Source organism: Panthera onca, chromosome D3 (genome assembly GCF_046562875.1).
Source record: "Panthera onca isolate mPanOnc1 chromosome D3, mPanOnc1 haplotype 2, whole genome shotgun sequence".
Taxonomy (NCBI): Eukaryota; Metazoa; Chordata; class Mammalia; order Carnivora; family Felidae; genus Panthera; species Panthera onca.
This window is the reverse complement of record NC_138350.1, coordinates 7,786,997-7,813,784: the sequence shown is the minus strand read 5'-3', so window position 1 is coordinate 7,813,784 and position 26,788 is coordinate 7,786,997. Positions and strand designations below refer to the sequence as shown.

The window sequence follows — 26,788 nt, the reverse complement described above, 5'->3', positions numbered from 1 at the left end:
CTCTGAACCTCAGCTTGTGATCTGTGATATGGAAATAATAACAATGATCATATTTGCTCTTGCTTTTCCAGGCTGTTGTGCAAGTAAAATGAGAGAGTGCAGAGGAGTCTACATTCTTGCATATCTTTCTCCCTCATCTTGCTCTGAATCACTGACGTTCTACTACATGCCTTGGCCACTTGTCTGAACAATTTCATTCCTTCTCAGAAAGTTCTTCCTAAAGTCTTCCTTAGAAATGCTTACCCCGGGGATTTAATTAACACCAGGGCCTACGTATCAACTTATAATCAAAATGCAGAATGAAATCTATATATGCAAGTGACATCCACAAACCAATTGGTTAATACACTGCCCCTCAACTTCCAACTTCTTAAACCTTACAAAAAAAAAAAAAGAGGTTCTTAATTTCATCACTGTTTTCACCACTTCCCAACTTTTTCTAGGCCTTGGCATTTCCTAATTATGAGCACAGCCTGATTCAATCATGATTCTGCCACTGATTTTTCAAATGCTCCAACTGATGCAGTGAAAGCAATACCCTTTTACCCCAAATAAATTAATCCTCTGTATTATAGTCATTACCTGAAATTTTCATTTTTTTTAATCATAATTATACACATCCACCTGTCAAGTAAACATAAGTTCTTAACATACACTGAATGTCAGCAGGAACTAAGAGTTAGGCAGAAGGTCTAGAAAGTGTTTGGAGGATTAGGACTTGGTTTCTCCGTTATCAAGCAGAGACCAAGGTGTGCATCAAATTGTAAATGACAACAGTCAGTGACCTGTAGATCTATGTCATAAGAACAAGAAGGCATTTATTCATTTATCAGTCTTTACTGAAGATATATAAATAAAGATATATAAATCTTTATTGAAAGCTTACTGTGTGTCAGTCTGTGAACAAGGCAGACCTGATGCCTGCCCTTATGGAACTTATCATCTAGTAGAGGGAGACAGACATAAAATAGATAATTGTGCAAATAATTATTACCACTGTGATTAGTGTGAAGAAGAAGGAGAGGGGGCACCAGAGAGTACAACAGTAGCTACATCACCTAATCAGGGGCAACAAAGACCTCCTTCAGGAGATGGCCCCTGAAAATAAGAATAGAAGTAAGCTAAAGGAAGAGCTGGAGAAAGAAAATGGAGATATACCATGTTCATGGATTGGAAAGCTCAATAGTGTTTAGAAATTTTATTCTCTCTAAATTGATCTAGGGTCCCAATCAAACTCCCAGGAGATTTTGTTTCTGTTTTTGTAAAAACTGACATGCCAATTCTAAAATTTATATGAAAATTCAAAGGACATAGAATATCTGAAGAAATCTTGAAACAGAAAAACTTACTGACTTCAAAACTTACTGTGAAGACATAATCAATAAAGTATGGTATTGCTTAAAGATAGACATATTGACCAATTAAACAGAATAAAAAGCCCAGAAACAGATCCACACATAGATGCTTATTTGATTTTTGAAGAAAGGCATCAAAGAAATCTAAAGGGAAAAGGAAATTCATTTAAACAAATGGTGCTGGAATAATGGGATATCCACGTGGGGAGGAAATGACTCTCAAATCTCTACCTCACACCATAAGAAAAAATTAATTTGAGATGAATCAGAGATCTAAACATGGATACTAAAACAACAAAGCTTTAAAAAATTTTTTTTTAATGTTTATTCATTTTTGAGAGAGAGCATGAGCAGGGGAGGGGCAGAGAGAGAAAGAGACAGAGAATCTGAAGCAGACTCTGTGCTGTCAGTGCAAAGCCCAACATGGGGCTCAAACCCACAAACTGAGATTATGACCTAAGACAAAGTTGAACCCTCAACTGACTGAGCCACCCAGGAGCCCCAAAACAACAAAGCTTCTAAAAAACATATATGAGAATAGATGCATGATTTGGGAGTAGGCAAGATTTCATGGGACACAGGGGAAAGAATATTCCAGACAGAGGACACAGCAGGACACAAGGCCCTGGAGAAGGAAAGAGTTTAATTTTCTTGGGGGGTGAGGGGGGCACTGAAAGAAGGTTAGCATGGCTGGCATGTGGTAGTGAGGAAGAGAATGGCAGGGCTAGAAACACCACCTGATGCAGGGATCTTTGTTAGAAAACCTGCCCCTTCAGAGATGAAAAGACAAGCTGCAGGCTGGGAGAAAATATTTGCAACTCATGTATCCACAAAGGACTTACCTCCAGAAAATACAGAGAATTCTCAAAACTTAACAATAAGAAAACAAACAACCCAATTAAAAAATGGGCACACTATGACCAGATATATGACCAAAACAGATATACACATAGCAAATAAGACATGAAAAGAGCTTGACATCATTAGCCATCAGAGAAATACAAATTAAAATCACATTGGAATACCACTACACATCTATTAGAATGGCTAAAATTGAAAAAGAAAAAGCCCCTTATATACCAACAGTTGATGAGCATGTGGAACAACTGGAAATCTTACACATTACTGGCAGGAATGCAAATGGCACAGCCACTTTAGAAAAAAATTTAGGCAGCCTCTTAAAAAGTTAAATATAGATTTATCAAATCAGCAAGCAATCCCACCCCCGCATATTTACCCTAGAGAGATAAAAACTATACTCACACAAAAACCTCTATGCAAATGTTTATAGCAGCTTTACTCATAACTGCCAGAAACTGCAAACAACTCTAACATCCTCCAGCAGGTGAATTAATAAAAAAACTGTGATATAACCATACGATGGAGTACTACTCAGCAATGGAAAGTAACCAAGTTCTGATGCACAGAGCAACATGGAGAAATCTCAAATATACTGCATTAAAGGAAAGAAGCTAGATTCTTTTAAGAAACTGTATGGAGTTTTATGTCTATATCTGTATCTACATCTATATAGCCTGCATCATTCCATTTATAGGACATTCTGAAAAGGGCAAAGCTACAGAGACAGAGAACAGAACAGTGGTTGCCAAGTGTAGAGGGTGGGTAAAGAGTCTGAATATAAGGGAACAGCATAAGGAAATTTTAGGGAGTGATGAAACTGTTCCATATTCAGATTGTGGTCAAAGCTCATAGGACTGAATATTAAAATAAAACAAAAAAATTACCTCATGTAAATTAAAAATAAAACTTCACTGGTATTCTTATCTCCTACTTTAGCATTTTGCCATGTTCCCCACTACCACTAGAGGGAATTAAAAGTTCTTAGCCAGATGTTCAAGGCCTTAAAACACCTTCCCAGGCTCTCTCCAAGCCCTTCTCTACCCATTCATTCTCCCTGGCTCTCCCCTCCACTCTAGCTGGCTCTAGTCCAGGACCTCTCTGCCTCGGGGCCTTTGTTCATGCTGCTTCCTCTGCCAGGAATGGTCTTATTTCTGTCCCTCCATCCCTCCCTCCCTCCCTCTCTTACAAGCTATTTGTTCCTTCCAAACATGGCTCAAATGCCACTTCCTTGGGTATTCTGCCCAAAGTGGTGGCCAAACTACATCTTGGGTCAAGGTTGTGTATATTCAAAAAGGGTTAACATGTGGGAAAAGCAAGAGAGGCAAGGGACATCTGTCCAGCTGAAAAACACAGACATTCCTTAATAAGCCTTATTTAACCTGAAGGAAATGATGAGCTGGAAACTCAGGAGATGCAAGTCTGGACAGTGCCCAGCTGCTCAAGAGGTAACCGATCCTTAAGTTCTGCCCCTTTGAGTTCTCCAAAGCACACAGCTTGTCCTAAGTTTCCCCATGTCCCCTTGTCTCCCTGTGTTACAAGTCCACAATGAAGAAGCAGTCCCTTCCCCATGCCCAGACAGATGAAGGCAACAGCGAAGCCCCAGAACACCGCTTAAGAGAGATTTCTCAGGCCATGGCTCTGTGAGTCAGAAATAAAAAGTGGGGTTTCAGCATCGTGCAATTAATGCAGCAAACATTGATTTCTGCACTGTAAGAGGCTGGTTCATTAATTCCAGATGCTCCCACCAGTCAAACCGAGGCTCAGCTTCTTTGCAAGATGAGGCAAATGAGAATACTGAATTTTAAAATTCCTTTCTGCAGCAACCTTTATTACTAAACAGAGCATAAAACCCACCCACCCAGACTGCTTAATTCTTCCTAAATAATTAACAGCACCTGCTCACCTCCCGTTTACATGCGCAAAAACTCATTGTGCTGCTTGATACCCAAGTGGACTCTCCTTCTTATGAGAGGAGAGATCAACTGGCCACCAACCTCGTCCACCCCCACCCAATCCTGAACAATCATTATATTTGTTTAGTGGAATATTCCTCCACACTTCCCAGCACCAGGACCTCTTTGATGGATTAGATTTTTCTCTGAATCATCTTTGGAAGGTAAAGACCCAATAGGGACTTCCTAGGAAAGATGTCTGAGGGTCCTTCGAGGGGAAAAAAGGAAAAGCAAGCCCCTTGAGAGAGCCATTTGCCTTTGGAAGAAGGTTTAGCAAATGGAAAACCACCTTTTTTTTTTTTTTTTTAAAGGTAAAGTCTCTTTAAAAATCCTTGGCAGATTTAGCAAGGCTTACACTCTGTAATTCAAATCCAAGAAGGCACAGGAGTTGGCTAACCCTATCATGGGTTTTCTTGCTATTCGATGGAGCCCTGCTATTCAAAGTGTGGTCCACAAAGGTAGCTCAGCGTCACCTGGGAGTCTGCTAGAAATGCAGAATCTTAGACCTCACCTAAGTCCCAGTGAATCAGAATCAGTATTTAAACAAGATCCTGAGGTGATCCACGCTCATGTTAAAGTTTGAGAAGCATTGGCTCAATTTGTCTGTTTCAGAGAAGTAACAATGAGGAAAGACCACTGTCATATCTGTTGGGAGAGTAAGAATGCCTTTTGCTTGCCTGCCCTAGGCTAAGACATCCAGCCCTGCCATTCTAAGAAACACCATAGCCCTCAGACAAAACCTTCCAATGAGGCCACCAGCTAAAGTCATCGGTCAATGACCCAGTGATGATGTCCTGGTATGGTTCAGAAAACCCCAAACCATGAAGCCCTTGGCGCTATTCATAGGGTGGTCCCTGGACCAATGGCATCAGCATCAGCTGGGAACTTTGAAGACATGCCAAAACCCAGGGTACTCCAGGCCTTCTGACTCCCCCAGAAGTGAGAGAAGCTCTCCAGGAAAGTCTTATGCACACCAAAGTTTGAGGACTCCTGACTGAGATCTCTTGTCAAAAGGATTCCAGTGAAGTGGAAATCTGAGTCCCATACTGACATCTCATGGCTGCTGTACTGTTTCAATGGACTCCCTCAACCAGACTCCAACTCATTGTGAGTCTTAGAGATGGGGAGACCCACCCTTGTTTTCTTCCAAATGAAGAATCTGGGAGAAAGGAGTACAAGTAAATAAATGGTTTTCAATAGGTCATTAACCTGGGACAGGGTTGGGAAAGTGATGAGGTGTCTGGGATCCAAGTTCAAAGCCACTGCCTTGAACTAACGATGAGTTCTTTGGTGAGAGGCATCAACAGGCTCAAACCCTCCCCTTACCTGTGGCCCATCCTCTACCCCACTCTCCCAATTCACACGAACAGTTTCTTTATCCAAGAGGAACTCAGGGATAAAACAGTCTTTTGAATACGTGGGTTCCCCCCTTTGCGCCTCCCCAGCCTTCTCAGTTATCCTGGTGAACGCAACGAAGATTTCATGCACCAAATACCATCCGGCTCCAATTGTCATTTCAGGATTCGCACCGTTTTAATGAATGCCAAAACTGTTTTTTCACTTGATAGAGCCTGACAAGACCAACAATCACAGATTAGAGAGAAACTTCTTGCTTTTCAACAAAGGTTAATAAATAGTGACAGCATTAAGTCTATTCTGATTAACTATGCTGAAAGATATTATTGCTGTTTGTAACATGAAATCATTATTGGATTAAGCACAGCATATAAAAATGAAATGTGAGTTTTAATCTCAAACACAGACATTCAGGCTGCTCAGATAAAGGCAAGGATAACACTCAGGGGCCCATATTAATTTTTAAGTTGCTCTGGCGAAGGGATATTATCTATCATTTGTCTGGTCTGTATTTGATGGTCCTTCAGTGAACTCTCCTTGCCTCCCCCAACCCACCCCACCGCCACCTCCCAAAGACGCAAAGAGGGAAATTGCAGTGGCAATCCTCCTTTGCTAAGTCATATCACTTTGAGTGTTAAACAAAGCATGGGAGGATGCAAACAGAGATCCATGGACAAAAGTGGCCTCACTCTTCTAAGGGTTCTCTGACCTCAAAGACCTTCCCCAAGAAAATGCCAATGTCAAGTAGGGGGATGGGCTGGAGACTGACGAGACCCACCCTTGTTTCCTAGATGAAGAAGTTTGGGGAAAGGAGTAAAAGTGAGTAAAAGGCTCCGAGTGGGGTCATTAACCTGGGACAGGGTTGGGAAAGAGATGAGATCCAAGTTCAAAACCACTGCCTTGCCCTTTCCCTACCATCCCATCCACTGTGGACACTGAAAAGGTCCCCAGATGCATTGTTTAAGATATTTTGTATACTCATTCATTCAGCACCCAGACTGCGACGTCTAAATACCATTTTCCACTAAAAGAATCCAGGGCTCCCACAGCTGAGTCCACAGGTGAAGTGGGAAATGTACAGGATGAGTCTGGGACATCTTGTCTTCCTGGAAAGCAAGGAGGCTGTGCAAGATCATGGGAGGAATCCAAAGGATTCAGAAGCCGACGTGCAGAGGCCCCCATGCCACGCCCATGTCCCCTCAGAGAGTATAAATAAGGATAAGAACTTAAATGGATGAAAACACTTCAATTATGCTTGCACCCGTGGCTTTATAATGATAAAAACAAAAAACAAACAAACAAACAAACAAAACCCTCTCATTGGCCCCTTTTAGAGGATGCCAGTGAACCAACTCTTCATTTTTAAAACTGGCAAATAAAGGGAAAGAATGAAACATTTATTTTTCCTTTTCTGGACACACTTTCCTTCAGCAAATCATTGATGAGGGGCAGTTTCTCTGTAGAGACATCTTCCAGTTAAGAAAGAGAGGGACAGAGTCAATGTATGAACATTTTGCAACCTTTAATGAATTAATGGACCTAGGCAATGATCATCAGTGGGCATGAAACCCAGTGGATGAAGAGCTGATAGGGAACTTGACAATGGATGGATTAGGCTGACAGCTCCTGAACCCACTGATCAATCTCAATGTCAAAGAAAGGGAGACATCCAGACCTCGTGTGCCTCTTGATGATAGGGCATACTGCCACCCGTGATGTGGACTTGCCAAAAATATTGAACCAGTATCTGATCAAGCCTCTGGGGCTACTGCTCCAGTTCGCAGGAGACCCAGGTGATGGAACAGAGTGTTAAATGACACCACAGGGACATGCTCAGCCAGAGTCAGTGGAGGGAAACTCATTGGGACAAATAGCCTGGCTGCTCCAGCAAGAAAAAAAGAGGAAAGGAAAGAGGGAGAGCAGGAGGCTGGGACAGAAAGACAGGGGAGAGACTGGGGGAGGAAAGCGAGGGGACAGAGAGGAAGGGGGACACAGAATAAAATATGAATCTGTAAGTCCCTAGTGATATAAATAAATAATTGGATAAACAAAGGAGCGAGAAAGAAAAGCTCTTCAACTGATAAATGCAGAAGTGATGATAGAAAGAGAAAATCACCATTTGGCAAACACCACAGCAATAATTGTTTCAGGCAAGAAACATCAACAGATGCTAAAAATAGTGGGCAAAAGAATGATGAGTAACACAATATTTATTTACATTGTCTCAAAGTATTTCCCCACAAGATACTTATTAATTATGAAGGGAAAAATAATAACTTCACAGTGGAGATTCCCAGCAGACCTCACCTTAGGCAAGTGACCAAATTCACACCACCAGTAATGGGACAAATGGATATCATGTGCCTCCTGATATGATGCACTGAGAAGGGCACAAGATCATTCTGGTGGCATTTCTGCCAAAAACGCATAACCTGAGGTAAATATGAGTAAACATCCTACATCCATGAGTGAACATCCTACATTCCCAAATCAAAGGACAATCTACAAATATAATAAATGTCCAGTTCTCATCAAAAAGTGTCAAGGTCGTACAATCACAAGAGTTCTGTCCATTGTAGTAAAGAGTGGCCCCAGATTCCCCCTCACTATGACACAGTCCCTAAGAAGTCTATTCAAGATTCACACATTAAACAGGCCTCCTTTTTCACTTGGTCCCACAGGGAATCTCCCTGCATCCCAGCACTGAGCACAGAGATACTCACTGAATAAATAGTTCAATGAATAATAACCAGCTTAAACAAACAAACAAACAAAAAGTATTTGTATTGGCTCACATGACCTGAAAATGCCAGGTCATCTAGCTTCAGGCATGGCTGTATCCAGCTGCTCAAACGATGTTATCTCCTCTTGTTCATGTCCTGGCTCAGCTTTCTTCTGCGTGAGTGGCTTTGTTCTCAGCCAGGGTTTCCCTTGGAAACTCTGTTTCACCAGCTTGCCAACTCCTAGGGAAAGAAATCACTTCTTTCCCAGTAGTTTTAGTGAAAATCCTAGGATTCACTCTGGACCAACTTAGGTACATGCACTTGAATCTGTTCCAGATTAAAGGAGACTAAAAGGACATGACAACTAATGCAATGCATGATCCAGAACTGGACCTTGGGCCACAAAAAGACAGTGGGAAACTGACAAAATTTGGGTGAAATCAGCACACAAGACTATAGTGTTGTGTCAATGTTAATTTCCTGATTTTGTAATTGTTCTGTGGGTATGTTGAATGTTAACATTTAGGGAATCTGGGTAACGGGGATATGGGGAATTCTTTGTTCTATTTTTGCAACTTTTGTAAATATTTTTGAAACTATTTTAAACTATAAAGTTAAAAATTAAATGTTTAAATAAATTAAATGTGAAGCCTTCCCCAGCTGCCTTATCTCAGGAGGTTCCCTCAAGACAGCACTTCACAACAACTCTTACTTTACAGCACTCAGAAATATAAATTCACCCGTGGCTTCTTTGCTGAATACATCCTCTCTCCCTGGCTTGTGGGTCCTCTGCACCCAAGGTACTTTCTTATCAGAGGGAATCACTGTTTTCCCTTCACCATTCCCTTCTTTTCTCATGCAATTTTTATTACTCTTTTTAATTACATGTTCATCTGCATTTGGCTCATTTGTTCATTTGTCCAGTCAATAAATACCTGAGGACACAGGAGTGCTAGGTAAACACTAGATGTTGAGAATCCAGGGGTGATCTGATCACACACACACCTCTGTCCTGTGTCCATCAGACTGAAATCTCCATGGGGCACAGCCCATGCCTGCTTTGTTTCCTGCTCTGTCTCCAGCGCCTGTCACACAGTTGGCATTCAAGAAGTGCCTGCTGAATGAATAAATGGATGAATGGCATTCACACCACCACTACTGCCAGCACCTTTACCACCAAGCATGTTAATTGATCCCAGAACTCCTTCCCCTTGAGCCTGGCCAAACAGGTACACAATGCATTTGCCTAAACGCATGGAAGAAGCTTCAGTCACCACCTGTTTTAGAGATGAAGGAATGAAGATCAAAAGGCAGGAGGAAGTCACTGGCCTTAGATCCCTCACAGAACCCAGTCAGTCCCCTGATACCCAGCCCTGTGCAGGTCTCCCTACCCCATGACGTTAAGAGACATTTCTACAACAGCTGCCAAATTTTAGATAATTGCTAGGCCTCCTTAGACCTCACACCAACCTCTTGCAAGGCCCCTCAGTATATCCCCGTCCCCCGGTTTACTCCACGGCAGGCATGGAAACATTTCCCCCAAAGATGGTTACTGTGCTCTTGTTCCAAAAAGCAAAGAAACTGCCATGAATGTGGCCTCATAAGCTGAGGACTACCTGCTTCTGACACTCAGGCACCTCCTGAAACAGCGGCCAAGAACAGCTTGCCCATCGGCTGTGCCACTGCGTTCAGCACTTAATCATACTTTGTTTTCTATTTTCCTCTATCTGTTTCATGGGTTTACAGCCAACTTAACCCTCTCTCCCACCAACCCACGAGGTAACCAATGGTTGCAGATATGGGTTCTGAAAAGCAAGCTAGTCCCACTCCTTTTCTGGGCCTCGGTTTCCCCATTTGTAAATGCAAGGGGGTGGTCTGTAAATGCAAGTTACAGAGCACTGGGTTCAGATCCCAGCTTAGCCACTTCCTCAGAGACTGTGGGCAAGTACACAACTGTTCCCTGTCTCAGTTTCCCCATATGTGAAATGGGTCAATGCTGTGAGACTCACTGGGGAATGCCAAGCTCATACAGCGGGTGTCTGGTAGACAGTAGATGCTACTTCCATCTAAAGTCTCCTCATTTATCTTGTGGGGCCTTCTAGAATCGCTGGCTTCTCCATTACACTGAATGAGTCTGGTAGGAGGGGATGGTCTGACAAGGATCCTTGGAGTTGAATTTAGCCTTGAGGTGGGTAGATCCTGTGCTGCCCAGATGATCCCCCCAAGGACAGGGACATCCCTGCATTGTCACTGCCTTTGGCACTGCTTGGCACGAAGGGGTTTTGTGTAGAATATCATTTATTTGTTTTTCATCTTTGTCTATTTTTAATTTCAGATATTACAGGCTCCAACCCAGACCTTTCGGCTCCCTGCACCCTCTGGCCCCTACCTAGAGGATGAGCATCCCACCTGCCAGGGCAGACACCCCTATCCTCCAAACTCCCCCGAGCCAGGGAAAATGTAGGAAATACCGTGGCAGCTGCAACATCAGGCCCTGCCCAGGGGAAGCCCACAGCTCCCCCAGAACTCTCCCCAGGAACTCCCCGCCAGAACTCCCAGAGGCAACAAAAGAACTCAGCAGGGAACATGGAGAAAAGAATTGTAAGTGACGTCTACATGACATCTTCGCCTGACTGAATTAGGCAGGGAATCTTGAGGAAGGATGTATGCGCCCCAGTCAAACGCCAAAAAAGTTCCCACAGAGGAGAAACTTATGTGACCCAAGGACTTGAACAGCCCACATATAGTAAGTGGGCTGTGTGAGGGGGGTCTGCAGGCTTGGCCACAGAACTGGAAGACTGCCTGGTCACACCAGGCCTTGATGCAAGGGACGGGATGACGGTCACCAGAAGCTATACGTTTGAGCGTACCGGTAGATGTTACAAAGGGCCTCAGTTTCCCGACCTGTAAAATGAGGGAGGTGCAGATTCAATGAGATGGTGTAAGTCAACACTTAGCACAATGCCTAGCACGCAATTAATGCTCAACCAAAGCGTGGGGGGGGGGGGGGGGATGTTACATGTTATCACTGCTTCTGAATTTCAAATGGGACAAATGTGATGCACTGAGCTCATCCATTACCCATTTCATCTGACTTGCTGGAACACCCTTCTACCCCATCCCCGCCCCTCCTTGTCCCCCTCCCCTCTCTGGGCCACACTGGACAGCAGCTGGTTCCACATCTCACCAGAAGCTTCCATACCTCCCTGACTTTGGGTCTATCAATTCCTGATACAGAAGTGTTGTTCACCCCCGCCCCTTTCTGTCACGTCAGAAGCGCTGTCATTCAAGGCCCTTCTCTTAGAAGGCTTCGGGATTTTCTCCATCAAAATCCATCACCTCCTCCTTGGTGCTCACATGGCACCTTGCTCCTCTGTCTATCAGCAAGTAATACAAATTATCAGTTGCTAATATCATCACTGTAATCGGAGCTGCCATTAATTACCACCAAGAGAAATTCCCAATCCTCTGAACAACTCCATGCAACAAGTATTACTGTTCTCTCCACTTTACAGACTTTACAGAAAACTGAGTCACAAAGAGGTGAAGCCACTTGTGCAAGGTCCCCTAGCCAGGAGACAACAGAGACAGACTTCACCTTGGGTCTATGTGGCTCCAAAGCCCTTACTCTACTCCCGATGAGTGCCCTTTCAGGTGGGAACCCGCATGTCCCATTTCCTGGGGGTCATGAGTAACAGGCCGTGGAAGGAGAAACAGAGTGGTACACGTGCGAGTGTATACACACAGGCACACAGCTTTCTGGCTTCTCACAGTAGCCCTCTCCTGAATTTCAAAACATCTCCCCTTCACTGAGTCACCTTCCTAGGAAGAGGGGGAGAGAAATCAATACTCATTGCCCATCAACTCGGTTATCAAATCAAGCAGCATCAGCCCCCAAGGCCACAGCTGATTATTCCAAAACCCCCAAACCCCATTTCATTACAGTTAAAAGAACATTTCCTTTTAATCACCCCCAAATATTTCTGAGGTGGCAGAAAGAAATAAGACTGCCTGGGGAGAAGAGTAGATGATGCATCTTTACACAGAAGGGCACAGTGCAGTGTGCAGGGGCAGCAGGTGCATCTCAGTGCAGGGCCCTGAGCCCCGTGGAGACCACCCGACCCTCAGCGTGGCTCCCAGGTCTATTTGGGGGGCAGTGATGAGCTGCTCACAGGGCTAACTGGCCAAAAGCAGCTACTTAGAGGACAGCAGGTCACAAGATGTGGCAGTGAAAACCTGGCCAGGAGAAGCACAATGTTTCAAAAGAAGCCACCAAGGCTGAGGTCCCATTCACCTTCTGTAAGAGCCATATGGCTCCCACACTCCCTCTCCTTCCTTTTAAAGATGCAATGACATTCTCTGAGGGCCACAGCAGGCTGCAAGCTCAGGTGGTCCCCAAAAGGACAGCCAAGGTGAACAGCAAGGGCTGAAGTAGAAGTATGGCAGAGGTCCATCCCTTCTGTAATCTTGGGGTGTCTCTGAAGCTCACTGGGCTGCTGTTTCCTCCTGTTAAACAGGTATTGAGTTTATAATCCCCCTTTTTTAAACCTCCCCCAATACCTTTATTTATTTTTAAAAATGTTTATTTATTTATTATGGGGGGGGGGGGAGAACACGTGCAACTCGAGCTCGAACAGGGGAGGGGTAGAGAGAGAGGGAAAGAGAATCCCAACAGGGCTTGACCCCATGAAATCATGACCTGAGCCAAAATCAAGAGTAGGACGCTTAACTGAGTGAGCCACCGAGGTGCCCCTATAATCCTCCTTTCTATCAATGATTCTGAAAACAGCACAGCAGTTAATAGTACTGATAATGGTGAAGTTAACGAGCACTCACTGTGGGCTGGGTCCTTTCCTTAAATGCATTGTGTGAATTACCTTATTTTACAGATGAGGAACTGGTAGCACACAAAGGTGAAGCAACTTGCCCCACATCACAAGCCAGAGGACATAGAGCTGGGATTTGAAACTGGGAAAGCCTGGCCTCTGAATTGGGCTCCTTCCCCCTTTCCCACCTCCCCAACTGGCCTGGGTGAGGTCCAGGCTTCGGGACCCAAACAAAAGTGAATGGGTTCATTTCCTGGGGTTCCCTTTGGACCCTGTTGACCCATGACGCCCATCAGCCATCCTGAGGTTTGGCTTCTAAATTAAATACTTCTTAATGCCCCAAATCCATCAATAAGCACTTATTAGGCACCTATCGTATCTCTTATGTTAGGTATGGTGGGGTGGGTGGGGAAGAAAGGCAAGAAATGAACCTCTGGTCTGCTAGGGACCCTGGCCTGATGTGAACACAGTGCAGGTAGGACACAGCTGAATTAGATACAAAGCAGGAAAAAAAGATGCCCTAAGACAGAGAAAAAATACAAAAGACAATAAGGCGAAAAGAAACAGAGGCTCTTGGTGGTAGCTTAGCACTCAGGCAGGATTTCAAGGGCAGGAAGGTTTGAGATAGGTGGAAAAGAGGAGGAGGACACACTTGGGCAAGTGCATGGACCGAAGGTCGTTCAAGTATAGTGGATCCTGGGACTTTTGCTAAAGCTACTGGGAAAAAGGTGATTTCTTTCCCTGGGAATTGTCACACTAGCGAAACAGAGGTACCAGGAGGAAATCCTGGCTGAGAACAAAGTGCACTCACATGGAGGAAAGCTGAACCAGGAGATGAACAGGATGAATAACATCATTTGAACAGCTGGATACCGCCATGCCTGAAGCTAGTGACTTGAAGCTTTCAGGTCATGTGAGCCAATAAAAATCCTTTTTTTGTGTAAGCTGTTTCCAGGTGAGTGTCTCTCACATACAACCACAAGAATTGTACCCATTACAGTAGAGAGTGCCCCTGATTCTCTCTCACTGTGACACACAGTCCCTGAAAAGCCTATTTGAGATTCATGCATCGGTTCTTCTCTTTCACTTTGTCCCACAAAGTGTCTCCAGGCATTTGGGCACTGAGCACAGAAACATTCATTGAATGAATGAATGACGCTCTCCCCCCACCCCACAGTCAGTGCACCACCTGTCTGTCGAGGTCACATTCACTGCCTCAAACCCATCCCCTGGTCTTGGGAGTCGTGTGATAATGTCTCAATCTTCTGCCAGTTCCTCTACCTCTGGCCATCACAGTCACAGTTAGGTGATTAACTCTAGGAGATGTTCCAGGCACCCACAGCTCTGCAAAGTGTTCTCTGCTGGAGGAGAGATGTCCAGATCAGGCCCCCTCCTTCCGTGGGAAGCTACCAGATTGCACTTGAAACCAATCTCCTCTTTAGCTGCAGTAAAGCTCAGGAGCACAATCCATCCACTCATCCAACAAACGTGTGTTGAACACTACTACACACCAGACCTTTTGCTCAGTGTCTGAATGAACCTGGTTACAGGGCTGGGCACAGGGGCAAAACCCAGGGGGGTTTCTTTTCCATGAAAAAGAAGAGGCTTCACCCCCCACAAGCCAGTAAGACCCTCAAGATAAGAGTAGTATCTCTGCTAGGCAGGAAACTCAAAACTTATCTGTTGTCAATAATAATAAAACATTTTAAACTCCTAAAAAATGATCCCCCCCACCCCCATAAACATCAAGGCATCAAAGTTGAGTCTTGTCAATATCTCTGTTATACTGGCAAGGAATGTTCCCTTGCAAAAAGATAAAATGGTAATAATGACACCAACCTTTAAAAAAACCATTTATCATGCCAGATGCCAAGCTAAATGTTTTAGCTATACTGTTTCATTGAATCCTTGCTACAACCCTAAGCAGGGAGAAACTGGAGGCTCAGAGAGGTAAGTAGCCCAAAGTCATGCAGAAACTGGAGGAAGTAGGATTTCTACACAGATCTGGAAGATTCCAAAACATCTCCAAGCCTCTGCTTTCTTTTTTATTAATTTAGAAATAAGCAGGACCTACTTCAAGGGGTTTCTACAAAGGCTAGATGAGATAATGCATGCAAAGTGTTTTAGCACATGGCCTTGCCTGTGTGAAGGGCTTCTCCCAGCTAGACTGGGTATTTCATCATCAGTGTGTCTGACATGGTTTAAGGCAGGTGGGCTCAGGGCACCGTGCAGGGCCAAGCTCAGCGGAAATTCCCCTCCATATGCGGCTCTCCCTCTGCTGTCTGCCACTGATGCTCAAATGCCAGTCGCCTTTTGACAAGTGCACAAAACAGTTTTGGGTGCCCAAAGCCTGCTGGATCCACCCTGGCAGGGAGAACTGCCAGGTGGCTCTCTTGCCGGCTGGCTCCTGCCCCTGGCTACTGCCCAGAGTGCCTTAACCCAAGTCTGTACCTGCTTGCCAAATCGATGGAGGAAAGATGAGCATAGCATGTGGCCCAGCCCACCCACACAGGACATGCGCCCTATAACCCATTCCACATCCCCCCTGGCATTCCCAGCCTGGTGCCTGGCACATAGCAGCTGCCTGACAACATAGAGTTGGGCAAGGCTGCAGAAAGAGTAGGTTACAAGTTGTGTTTAAAAAAAAAAAAAAAAAAGATGATGATGATATTGTGTGCTGACGGGATGTTTTAATCTGGATTCAGGCATTCCAGAAATAACAATAGCTCACGCTCTATAGCACTCACTCTAACCTTTTATGTAAGGTAAGGAATTTAACCCTCACAACACTCCATGCAGTAGTTACTATTATTAAATCAATTTTACAGATTAGAAAACTGAGGCACAGACAAAATGACTTGTCCACAATCACACACAGGAGGGACACACTGGACCCAGGCTGTTCAGCCCATACAAATCTGCCGTGTTCAAGAAAGGAAACGGGTGAGAGACAGCCTTGAGGTTGCCACTGTCACACTTCCCACTTTGCAGACAAGACGACTGAGGCTCAGAGAAGCTGAGAAACATGCTCAAGACCACACAGCATTTGAAGCCAGGCTTCAGATCTGCATTCAGAACTGGTTCCTGATCACATTAAATTTTGCATTGCATCTGTTTCTACTCTGTAAAATCTGACTCCTCCACACCAGTTGCTTCGTCTTGCAGAGAGTGATACCACAAAAGACAAAGCCCAGTGATAGGAAGGTGAGCCAGATGGGGACTGGGATTGAAAGGAGGCTCCCCTGACCCCACGAGAAGCCCAACAGCCACCAAGTTCCCTGCAGGGCTTGAGTTCTCTGCCCCAGAGAAACGATCGTGGCAGGTTACGTCATGTGGGTGGGAGAGTTTAGTGCATCATGCAGTGTGGCCATCTGGGCTGTGGCCGGGGTCCCCACCACCCAGCTCAGGGGAACCAAGCCCAGAGTACCAGCCTGCTCCAGGCCAGGTCAGCAATTATCTACCAGGGGCTCCCATTGTTGGGTGCAGGTGTGCCTCGAAAAGCACATTCTGTACCATAAAGTAACTTTATATTTAGAAAGCAGCACCCCTTCCGGAAACAAGACACCCATTGTTTGTATGGCCAAAGCTGCAGAGGTAAAGTTTGTCAAAACACCAGCTGGAGCAGGGTGGGTTAAAAATGGCACAATCCTCATAGGCATCTGGAGGTTTCCGGAGTCTCTGACCCACGTTGAGGCCAGCGGGGAGCCTGGCTGCCTGTCGACGGCACTGCAGTGCTGTGTTCTCAAACCCAGGGAGGTTCCTGACAGGCTATTACCCAAGGATGGCTCTGCCGGGGGCTCCATATGCAAGAGGACAGGAGAGCATCCCACATGCTCTCACATGCAACATATGCATGACACACATTCTCATACATTCTCTCACACATGTACACCCACACATAGCATGGCTCACACTCTCACACACAATGTGTGCTCACACACAACATGCTCTCACATGCACACATGCCCTCATACAACATAACCCCCCATGTGATACACTCCCCTGTACAAACCCACATGTTCAAATGCATTCCCACACACTCACATGTACACACACTTTCCTCCAGCTCATGTGCACATCCCCACACACAGGCATAGGGACCCATGATCACACACTCCTGTGCCCCTCCAAGATGCTGAAACACATCCACACACAGAAAATGACAGGCAGAGTCCCAGAGAAACCTGTCCAGACCCATACCCAGCCACACCCAACCACACCCACGGACATGACACATAAAGACACAGAAGGACACACACAACTCAAGAACAGACACACACAAAGACTCGCACTTGCTCTTGCATGTGGACAACCCCCCAGAGCCACAATGCACACAGGGAAAAACATACAGGGACCCGCACAGGTACACACACTGGGCAGGACGCGCACACACACACACACTCAAGTCACAGCCTCCTGCTTTCACATCCCGAAGATCTCCCACCCGAAGGCAGACCCTGCCACTCACCCTGGGCAGGACTGTCCAGACACAGGCGGCGGTGCTGTCCTTCCAGCCCTGGCCTGGCAGTTGAGCCCACGCTAAGGGCCTGTCAAGCAGCACCAACAGCAAATAAAAAGCGAATGTGCAAAAATAAAACCGAAAGGCTGCGATAAAGCAGTCCCCTTCCCACAGGACTCCGCGCTGACGCAGGTTCTGCTCTCTGCAATAAACATTTTCATTCTAATTTTAAAAGACATTAGCATTACCTCTTTGGCTCTCCAGCTAGCCAGACGGTACTCGCCTGCTGGGCCTCCCGCAGGCCGCCCTGGGTGGTGAGGGGGTGCAGGGTCCCAGGCTTTGAACCCCACGCGTGCAAGTCACCCTGCGCGATGAGTGCGACCTGGGGACCTGCAGGCCACCTGGGTGTTACTTTACACCATCTTCATGGGATCCCAGGAAGGGCACACAGGATAAAGCAAAGAGATACCCCCCAAACTTCCCCTGAAGAACTCTCTCTCACTCCAGCCAGGACCCCTGCGAATCCAATCCTGCCCTCCAATATGAGCACCACACAATGAGAAAGGCAGCTTTCAAATGGTGGGTCTGCCCCCCCCCCCAACAAACAAGGGGCTCGGTGTGAACTGGGGTGCCGTTCTCCACAATTCACCCCGCCTGCAAACTCAAGTCTCAGCTCACACCTTCTGGTAGTGACCCAATCCAATTTCCAGGCTTGGTGAGGGCTTAAGGGAGAAGGGAAACCACATGTTAGTCTGGGGGAAAAGTGAGCTACTTGTATGAGCTCAGAGGCCCAGACCCTAAAATGTAGCATCTAGCCTCAAGCCTCAGCTCTTGCCCCACAGCTCTTGTTCACCCTTGAGGTCCCAGGCACTCTCGACAGGTGATTTCCGCAAAGCCCACCTCCAGGCCTTTGCCCCCACAGTTCCCTCCTCCTAGAATACACTTTCCAGTCTCTTCCCTAGAGCTGTGCCTGGTTCTCCTTCAGGTCTCAGCTTCCTAGTCACTTCACCCCACATTGTTGGGGTCTGAGGATCCCATACCGAAGGGGGCAGCCAAGTTCCTACCTTCACTGAGCTATAATGCAGGCAGCCTCCTCCCAGGAGCATTCTCAGCCTCCCAGATTTTGTTGAGCGCCTCTCCTCAGCTCCCACAGGCTCCTGGGCTCCCCGCTTAGGGGACAGCTCTTCACAGGCTGGTTTCACCTGCCTGTCTGCAGTCTGTCTCCGGTGGCTATGACTAGGAGCTCCCCAAGGGCAGGGAGCAATAGGCCATACTCGCCAGGTCTCCCCGCACGGGGCACAGCATAAGCCCAATAGGTGGATGCTGAATGAATACATGAACAAACAGTTCATGCTGGCAAAGGTGTGGCTTGTGGTCTTCTTCCTCTGGAATCACACAGAGAAACCAGGAAAGGGAGACCTAGGTAAGTCCTTGTTATAGACAGGACATGACATTAGCTCCCACCTCTTGTATGCTCTGCCCTGGGGCTGGGGGTACAGCCCCCTCCAGCCATTGCCAACTGTTTACACATCACTATATTACCAACTGAGGCTCCACAGATCCCAAGCATAAAAACATGGGGTGGGAAAAAGAAATGCCAGCAGATGGCTCACAGCAGCCTCCCTCCAGGGCCTCTTGAATCTCCCTTTGAAATGTCCTTACGTTGGTCTTCTCCTGGGCAGCCCCAGGGCCACTGCCAGGCCCAGGCCCCCTTAAGATACAGGTGTAGATGGTAGCAGGAGCTCCCCCCAACCAAACTCCCTGACAGCTGTTACCTTGACAATCCCTCCTCCCTGCAGTGACCTGAGGGCTCCTCGCAAAAGGTAATAGATCCTGTCACAGGCTTCCTGTACCTCTTAGAACTGACCCCCCAGAATCCTTACCCTGAGTCTCCAGGAAAAGCCCAAACTGAACCCAGTGGCCCAGGAGGCCTGACCTGAAACCTACCACCCGCTCCAAGCTCACCTTGATCTCCAATTAAATGACTCACCAGTCTTCAATGCCCCTGGTTCTCAACCTCTCGTGCCAGTGCCCATGCTGTTCCCGATGCCTGATGCTGTTCCCTGATGTAGAATGGCTACCCTAATTCCTTGCCTGGAAAACTCATTTTTCCAGACCTGCTGCAAGCATTTCCTTTGGCGCTCCATCCCAGCTCCTGGCTCTCTGTGAACCTGTATAGTATATATCCTGTGCCACAGAAAACCTCCATCTTATGCTGTCATGGGTGGTCATCTCTCCCTGGTGACCCTCTTAAGAGTAGGAGTCCCATCTTATTTAACCAGGGGCTCTGCAGATCTGGCCCAGAGTAGACACATTAATATGTATTAGTGATTACTGCTGTGATGAATATAATTTTTAAGCTTCCCTGTGGCCTCGTGCCTTGCTATAAGCTCTCATATTAGTTTGTTTCTAATAAACCAAGCCAAAAGGAGAGATCTAGATGCCTCTGCTCCCTAACTCCTCATGCTCCGGTCTGGAGATAGAGGGCTTAGGGATCAGCATATGAGCAGTGTGGTGGGGAAGGTCCCTCAGAGATGACACAGGAAGCAGAGAGGTCATGATAGGGATCATTTCAGAGAGTATCTGAGACTCTCACACTCAGCCCAGAACAACATGGGTCTGAGTCCCATGTCCTGTGTCCCATTCCCCTACCTGTCCCCCAACCCCATCACTTTCCTGGAGCTCTGTCACAGCAGGAGTCAGGACAGGGTTAGCATGAGGCAGGCTGTGTGGGTTTTTAAAGACAGATGGGACCCTGAAAAGGAGACAGAAAAGATCCTCAGTACAGGATCCTTTCTGCCCAATGGGTTGGCAAGACCCTACTTTTAGGACCTGATACTTTATCTTGAAGAAAAAGACTTGCTTTCTGAAGGCAAGACCTTTGCTGCCCCCCACTACCTCTGGCTGCGTCTCCTGAACAACTCCAGCTCCGCTCATAAACCAGCCCCGGGGGCTAAACTGGACTTGCCTTCCAAAGCCGGACATGCAGCTGGGCTCAGAAGCGGGAAATTAAAACATCATAGAAGAGGGACACGTGCTGAGAATGCCACGTGGCCTTGGGTAAGTGACTTCACCTCTCTGAGCCTCAGTTCCCTCATCTAGAAAGTGTGTGCAAGTAATAAAAACTCCTGAGGTCCCGCACAGGAAACACCCAGCATGGGGCCTGGCCTCCTACTCTACTCCACACATTAGGGGCATTATGATGATAATTTGGGCAAACCTAACTAGCTTCTGGAAAGCAGGAAGAAAGGCCAGCGGGGAAGAGAGGAGCCTAGGGCAAACAAAGAGCCTTAGCCCAGGCAGTTAGGGAACCTGACACTGTGGTTCCCCCACACCCTCCTATACCCACTGAGAAAGGCTCCCCTTTATACTCCCCAGGCAGCGACAAGAGTGCTAACCAGCCTCCGGTAATGATAATGCTCTGAGGGCCTGGCAGCTCCTGATTCTCCACACTGGGGGCGGGGGGGGGGGGGGGGGGGGGGGGAGTACGACAAGCGCTGGGTCGGGAAGAGCACGCTCAGTGGCTCAGATAATCCAGGGGCTGTCACTCATCCATGAGCCATTCTTGTCAGGTGTCGCCAAGCCCCTTGTACTGCCTCCTGCCCCCAATTTGCTGCCAGCTCTATCTGGTTCTGGGGGATGTGAAATTTCTCAGCCCCTGCACCCTTGCACCACCCTGGGGGGTTGGGGGCTCAGGGCCTGAGCTCCGGAGGCAGATCACAGCTCCAGCACCGAGCAGAGAGCTCCCACAGTTTATGGGGGTGGTGGGGGTGGGCTCATCCCAGGCCACTTCCAGTGCCAAGCACTTTAGACCAGCATTTCCTGACTCCGCATAGGCCTGAGCATGTTCCCCCATGATGGCTTTGAGACCCTGAAAGGGGGCAACAGTGCTCAAAGCAGACAAAATGGACAGAGGCTATGACTTCCCTTGTGTCATGGAGAGCAAGAGTAATATTTTTTAAAATCTTTTTTACATTTATTTATTTTTGAGAGACACAGGGAGACAGCGCAAGTGGGGGAGGGGCAGAGAGAGAAGGAGACACAGAATCTGAAGCAGGCTCCGGGCTCCAAGCTGTCAGCACAGAGCCCGACACGGGGCTCGAGCCCACGAACCATGAGATCATGACCTGAGCCGAAGTTGGATGCTCAGCTGACTGAGCCACCCAGGTGCCTCGAGAGCAAAAGTAATATTAATAAAACATTAATAACAGTAACAGCCGTAACTTCTGAACACCAGCTTTATACTGGACCTTATACGCTAGCTCCTCCACCAGCATTCTCTCCTTTACTCCTCAGCAGCCTCTTCAGGAAGGTAGCATCGTTATGCTTATTTTATAAACAGGAAACTGAGATTTAAAATGGTAAAATCATCTCCCCCAGTAACCCATCTTACACACCAGGAAACAAAGACCGAGAGAGGGCAAGCCCCTTGCCTGAGTACACACAGCAGGTAACAGACCAGAATTTGATTCCAAGGTTATCTGACCTTTATGCTCTTAACCACAACACTTTCCTCCTCACAAAACCCACACCAATCGTTCAACAAAGAGTGGCCAAGCCTGTAAGAAACTCCAGGTAGTGATCAGGGCTGGGGATACTGTGATGAACATGATGAGTCCCTGTGCTCTTGCGGCTGACCAGCTAATGGGGGTAAGACAGACACTGAAGGCTCTATCACTACCGAGGGTGATGAGGCCAGCTGGGTGACTAGGAGAGGACTTCATAAAAAAGAGAGTTCACCTTCTCCCAGAGATCAAGAAAGCCCTCCTGGTTACACAAGACTTCTGTACAGAGGAGCAAAACAGACATTCATTGGACAATCACATCAATCCTTTCTATTAAAAATGGTGGGTGCCACAGATGGCTGGGCACTGTCGTAACCAGGGCCCAACGGGAAGACACACATCCCCACGGGCCCTCCAAGACGAAGGCAACAGAAGTTACTTACCTGGCAGGAAAGCCAGGCTCCCGGCATGATCCTTGCCTCCCCCTGCCAGCTCTAGGCCCCTGTAAACTTCTCCTGACCTTCTGGCCACAAGGAGGTGGCCGGAGCTGCTTGCTCGGGGCCCAGCCGCAGCCTCTGGTTCCCCTCCTTCATGCGGCTCTCAGAATTATCGATTCTGCCACTGGAACGGCCAGGATAATTTTGCTTAGCTTCAAATACCTGGTTCTCATGAATTCCTTGGCCAGAAGGTTATAAAGCTTCTTCTAAAACATGGGGGAAAGATTAAGCCTGCTTATGGTTAATAATACACTGTACCCTGTCCATCAAGCTGCCTGTCTGCTATTGAAAGTTCACTATTAGATACTTATTTAAACAGCCTCGCAAGACCTCCGAGGAAAGTGCAGTTATGCATTTTTCCCCTCTTTGCTGGCATGAACGACTATAGATAAACATCAATTCGCTCCTGCGGATCACAGTCACAGTAAATAAATTTTTCAGGAAGCTCGAGATCCGCACAAAAGCTCCACCAAGCTCCCATTTCACACAACATCAATGTTTGGCCTCTAAGAAATAAAAGCTCTAAGGTGCCCGTCACTAGGGCAAAATTATCAATTGTCAAGTCACTTTTAAAAGAGAAAGAAGACACAGCATTTCAGGGAGACATTTCCTAATGCGTGGGGAAAAAAGGGTGGATGGACAATCATTTCACCTGCAAAATAACCACTGGGACTTTTCCCCTAAAAGCCCAGGTGTCCACCCCCAAATTTCTGGCCCTGACCCACTGCCCTTCAGTGTGCCCAAGCACTCACAGCTAGAGTAGCCAGTTCTGGCTGAGTTCAATGACTCCAGTGACTCAGGCTCTGGGTTATTTTTACTTTCTCAAAGTATTTTTTTTTTTCACTACTTTTAGAAGTGGCAGACGAGGCTTGTCTATTATAAAATATTTGTTGCAAACACACACACACACACACACACACACACACACACACACACACACTTGCTCGCTCACCACCCCACACACAGTTCCCGTCTGTGTAAAAATCTCAAGTTGCTGTGGTGTGAGGGACAGGAGACGGGGAAGCTGAGACACCCTCCTGGGCAAATGAGGGTTTATATAACCCTTTGGGCCTTGGACTCAGCACAGTTCTGCCGGAGGAAGGATCCTCTAAGCTGGGAACCTGGAGGACATGCCATTTTAGAGATGGGGAAGCTGAGGCATGGAGGAGCCTAAGAGAGGGAAAGGGAATCAAGAAAGTGGACTTGAATGTACCTGTACTCGAATCTCAGCTCCACCACCTTTAGCTGTGTAGTCTTGGGCAGGTAACTAAATTTGCCTGAGCCTCAGTCTCCTTATCTGTAAAGTGGGGATTTGCAGCAGTCTATGCCTCACAGGGTCACTGAGAAGATGGACTTCTACATTTATACTCATTAAATTCTACTGTTAAAGGGCTCAGACCCTCCTAGCCAAGTGCTGGCAGAGACTAGGGCTGGATTTGATAGGAGGAAGCAGTGTTCTTGAAGCAGCACAGCCAGCCCTGATTCTAGGCCAACCACTTAAGGTCACAGCCATCTTCCCAGCCCCAGATTCTCTGTCCAAACAATAAGGCCTTGACTTGGCAGTCCCTAGCATTAAAATCATACATGTGGTGTCTTCACAATTAGTAGGGAAGGTGCTGTTACTATCCCCAATTTTCAGAGTGCAAAATTGAGGCTCAGGGAAGAACAAGTTGTCGAAGACCAAGGAAGCATGAACGGCCCCAGACCTCAGCTCAGCCCCACTCAGAAGCCTCTGCTCCTCTTCCCCACTGGCTGACTACAACAAAGACTTCAGGGCTCAGCTTTGCTGTCAGCTTCACACTTAGGACTAATACTTCCTGGCCATGGGTGGGCGGGGGCGGGGGGGGGGGAGTGAGGGGGCAGGAGAGTCATTCCCATACCTCTTCCTCGCTTCCTCACAGAACTCCACACAAAGATCAGAGTGAAAAGGATACTCTCAACATTTTCTAAAGGAAGTTTGTACTGGGAAGAATAGGATACCCTAAAATTCATGTCCACTTGGAACCTCATACTGTGACTTCATTGGGAAATAGATCTTTGCAGATGTAATTAGTAAAGATGAGGTCATCCTGGGTTAGGGTGAGCCTTCACTCTAATGAAAAAGAGGACAGACACACAGAGAAGACAGCCATGTGACAAGGGAGGCAGAAACGAGCGATGCAGCCACAAGCCAAGGAAAGCCAAGGACTGCCAGCAGCTACCAGGAGGTAGAAGGGGCAAGGAAGGATCCTCCCCCACAGCCTTGGGAGGGAGCACGGCCCTGCTGCCACCTTGATTTCAGACTTCTGGACTCCAGAACCATGACTGAATACACTTTTGTTATTTTAAGCCCCCAGTTCATGGCACTTTGTCATGGAAACTAATACAGTGCCTATTCTATAGAATGTGTACAGAATCGTGGCCAACAACTGTCTAGGCTTTTAGAAGGTTCCAAACTGGCTGGGGTGAGAATAAAAATGGGCCCTCTTGGCTGGGCAACCAGGACAAGGTGGCCCAACTCATACCCCTCAGTGTCCTCATTGTTTCTCAAGGAGCTAACACAGCGAGGAACATAGACCATCCAGTCACATTTGACCTTGGCCAGTGATAATCCCAGCTGTGTCTCCTCCAGGCCTTCCTGGAAAGGACACGGCTGAGTCAGGATATCCACTACGGTGGCTTTGGGGCTGTAAATCTCATTTCCTTCCTGCGAACAGGAACAGCAAGGCTAGCCTTAAGGGTTATTTATTGCCAGCTGCCTCTTACTGAGGCCATTCTCTACCAGGCACTGTGCCCAGTCACCTGGTCCCTGTCCAGAGTGGGCTCACTATCTTATTCAGCCACCTTTTGAGGTGAGTCTAGAGTGATCCCTTACACAGATGTGTGAACTAAGGCTGGCAGTGGCTGGAGTTAGCTAGAATGTGGCACAGACAGACATATAGGTCTGTTGGACTCCATCACTCCTAATCCGGAAGAAAAAGGAGGTTAACACACAGGAAGGACTCGGCACACAGTAGGTGCTCCATAAATGCTGGTTCATGCTTGCTCTGGAACCTGCTGTTTGGTGATGATACTGTTTCTCAGCACATCTCGTGAGATAAGCATAAGAAGGGAGGAGAGCCCAAAGCCGGTCTTTACCATTAAAAGAAAGAAAAGAAAAAACAATAGTTGGCATATGTGTGTTAAGCTGATCAAGTTGTGGCACTTTGGAAAACCATTGGACAAAATAAGGGAGTTGTGTCTTTAACATCACGTCCCCCTGGAGATATCATGGCCTCTGGGTGAGGTTTGGAATTGGGGATTTTTGTTGCTTATTCTGAGGCAACACCTTAAGGAACATTTTATTTGACCCTCACTGAGGCCAAAGATGCCAAGAGATGGGGAGATGGAGATTACCCCTATTTTACAGATGAGACCATGGAATAGACAGATAAAGGGGCCTCCTCCAAGTGGCCTAGCCTAGAACCCAAGTAAGAAATCTGGCTCACCCAAGATGCTCCCTCATCTGGTCCCTTGCTGAGCTCTGTCAATTCCACATAGACAAATGTCCTGAATTCATGCACTTCTACTGAGATGCACTCCCACAACCCTGTTCCAGTCCCCCATGGTTGCTCACCAAGATGCTGCAGCGGCCTCCACCCTGGCCTCCCAGCCTCCACATCCCTCCACTCCACACAGCAGCCAGAGCCACTTTTGTCAAGTGTATGTCTAGCTGTATCACCCCTCTGTTTAAACCCTCCATGGCTCCCCTTTGTCCTCAAGATGAAGTCTAAATTCCACACCTGGCCATGAGCCCCCTGGGATCCCTCCAGCCTACTTTGGGCTGTTTTAACAGAGGAGACTGAGGGCCAGAGTGACTGGGTTCTGCTTTGGGCCTATTTAATGCTCAAGCATTCATGCCCTGGTTACAGCTTCCCCAAAGCACACGAACTTTCTGACTCTTGAGTCTTTGCATCTGCTGTTCTCTTTCCCTGGAATGCCCTTCCCTTTCCTTCCTCTTACTCACCTGGCAACACTGTCATCTTTTAGCTCTCAGCTTAAGTGGTGCCTCCTGCAGGATGCCTCCCAGATCAGAGCTCTGGGTGGCCCCTATTAAAGCATGTGCCATCCTGCTCATGAAACCAAAAGCTAAGCACAACTCAGGTGGAGGAGAACACAGGCCCCAAGGAGCCATGTCAGGGAAACTCATCTAGGGAGGGAACTTTGCTCCTCTTAGCATACTCTGCTCAGAGCTCTGAGCCTCAAGGTAGACAGATCAGAGTTCCCGATTAGACC

General features: G+C 47.1%; 1 protein-coding gene across 10 annotated transcripts in view; it reads right to left on the bottom strand.

The window, feature by feature from the left end:
- CUX2 (cut like homeobox 2) overlaps positions 1 to 26,788 on the bottom strand; it is a 327,139-nt gene that overhangs the window by 188,587 nt on the left and 111,764 nt on the right. The window contains exon 1 of one of the 10 annotated variants that reach the window (XM_081790679.1): positions 17,542 to 17,619. The exons of the other annotated variants lie outside the window; for them this stretch is intronic. The gene's annotated coding sequence lies outside the window, so the exon portion shown is untranslated. Of the gene's footprint in view, positions 1 to 17,541; positions 17,620 to 26,788 lie in introns of those variants that run through there. 10 annotated transcript variants of the gene reach the window in all.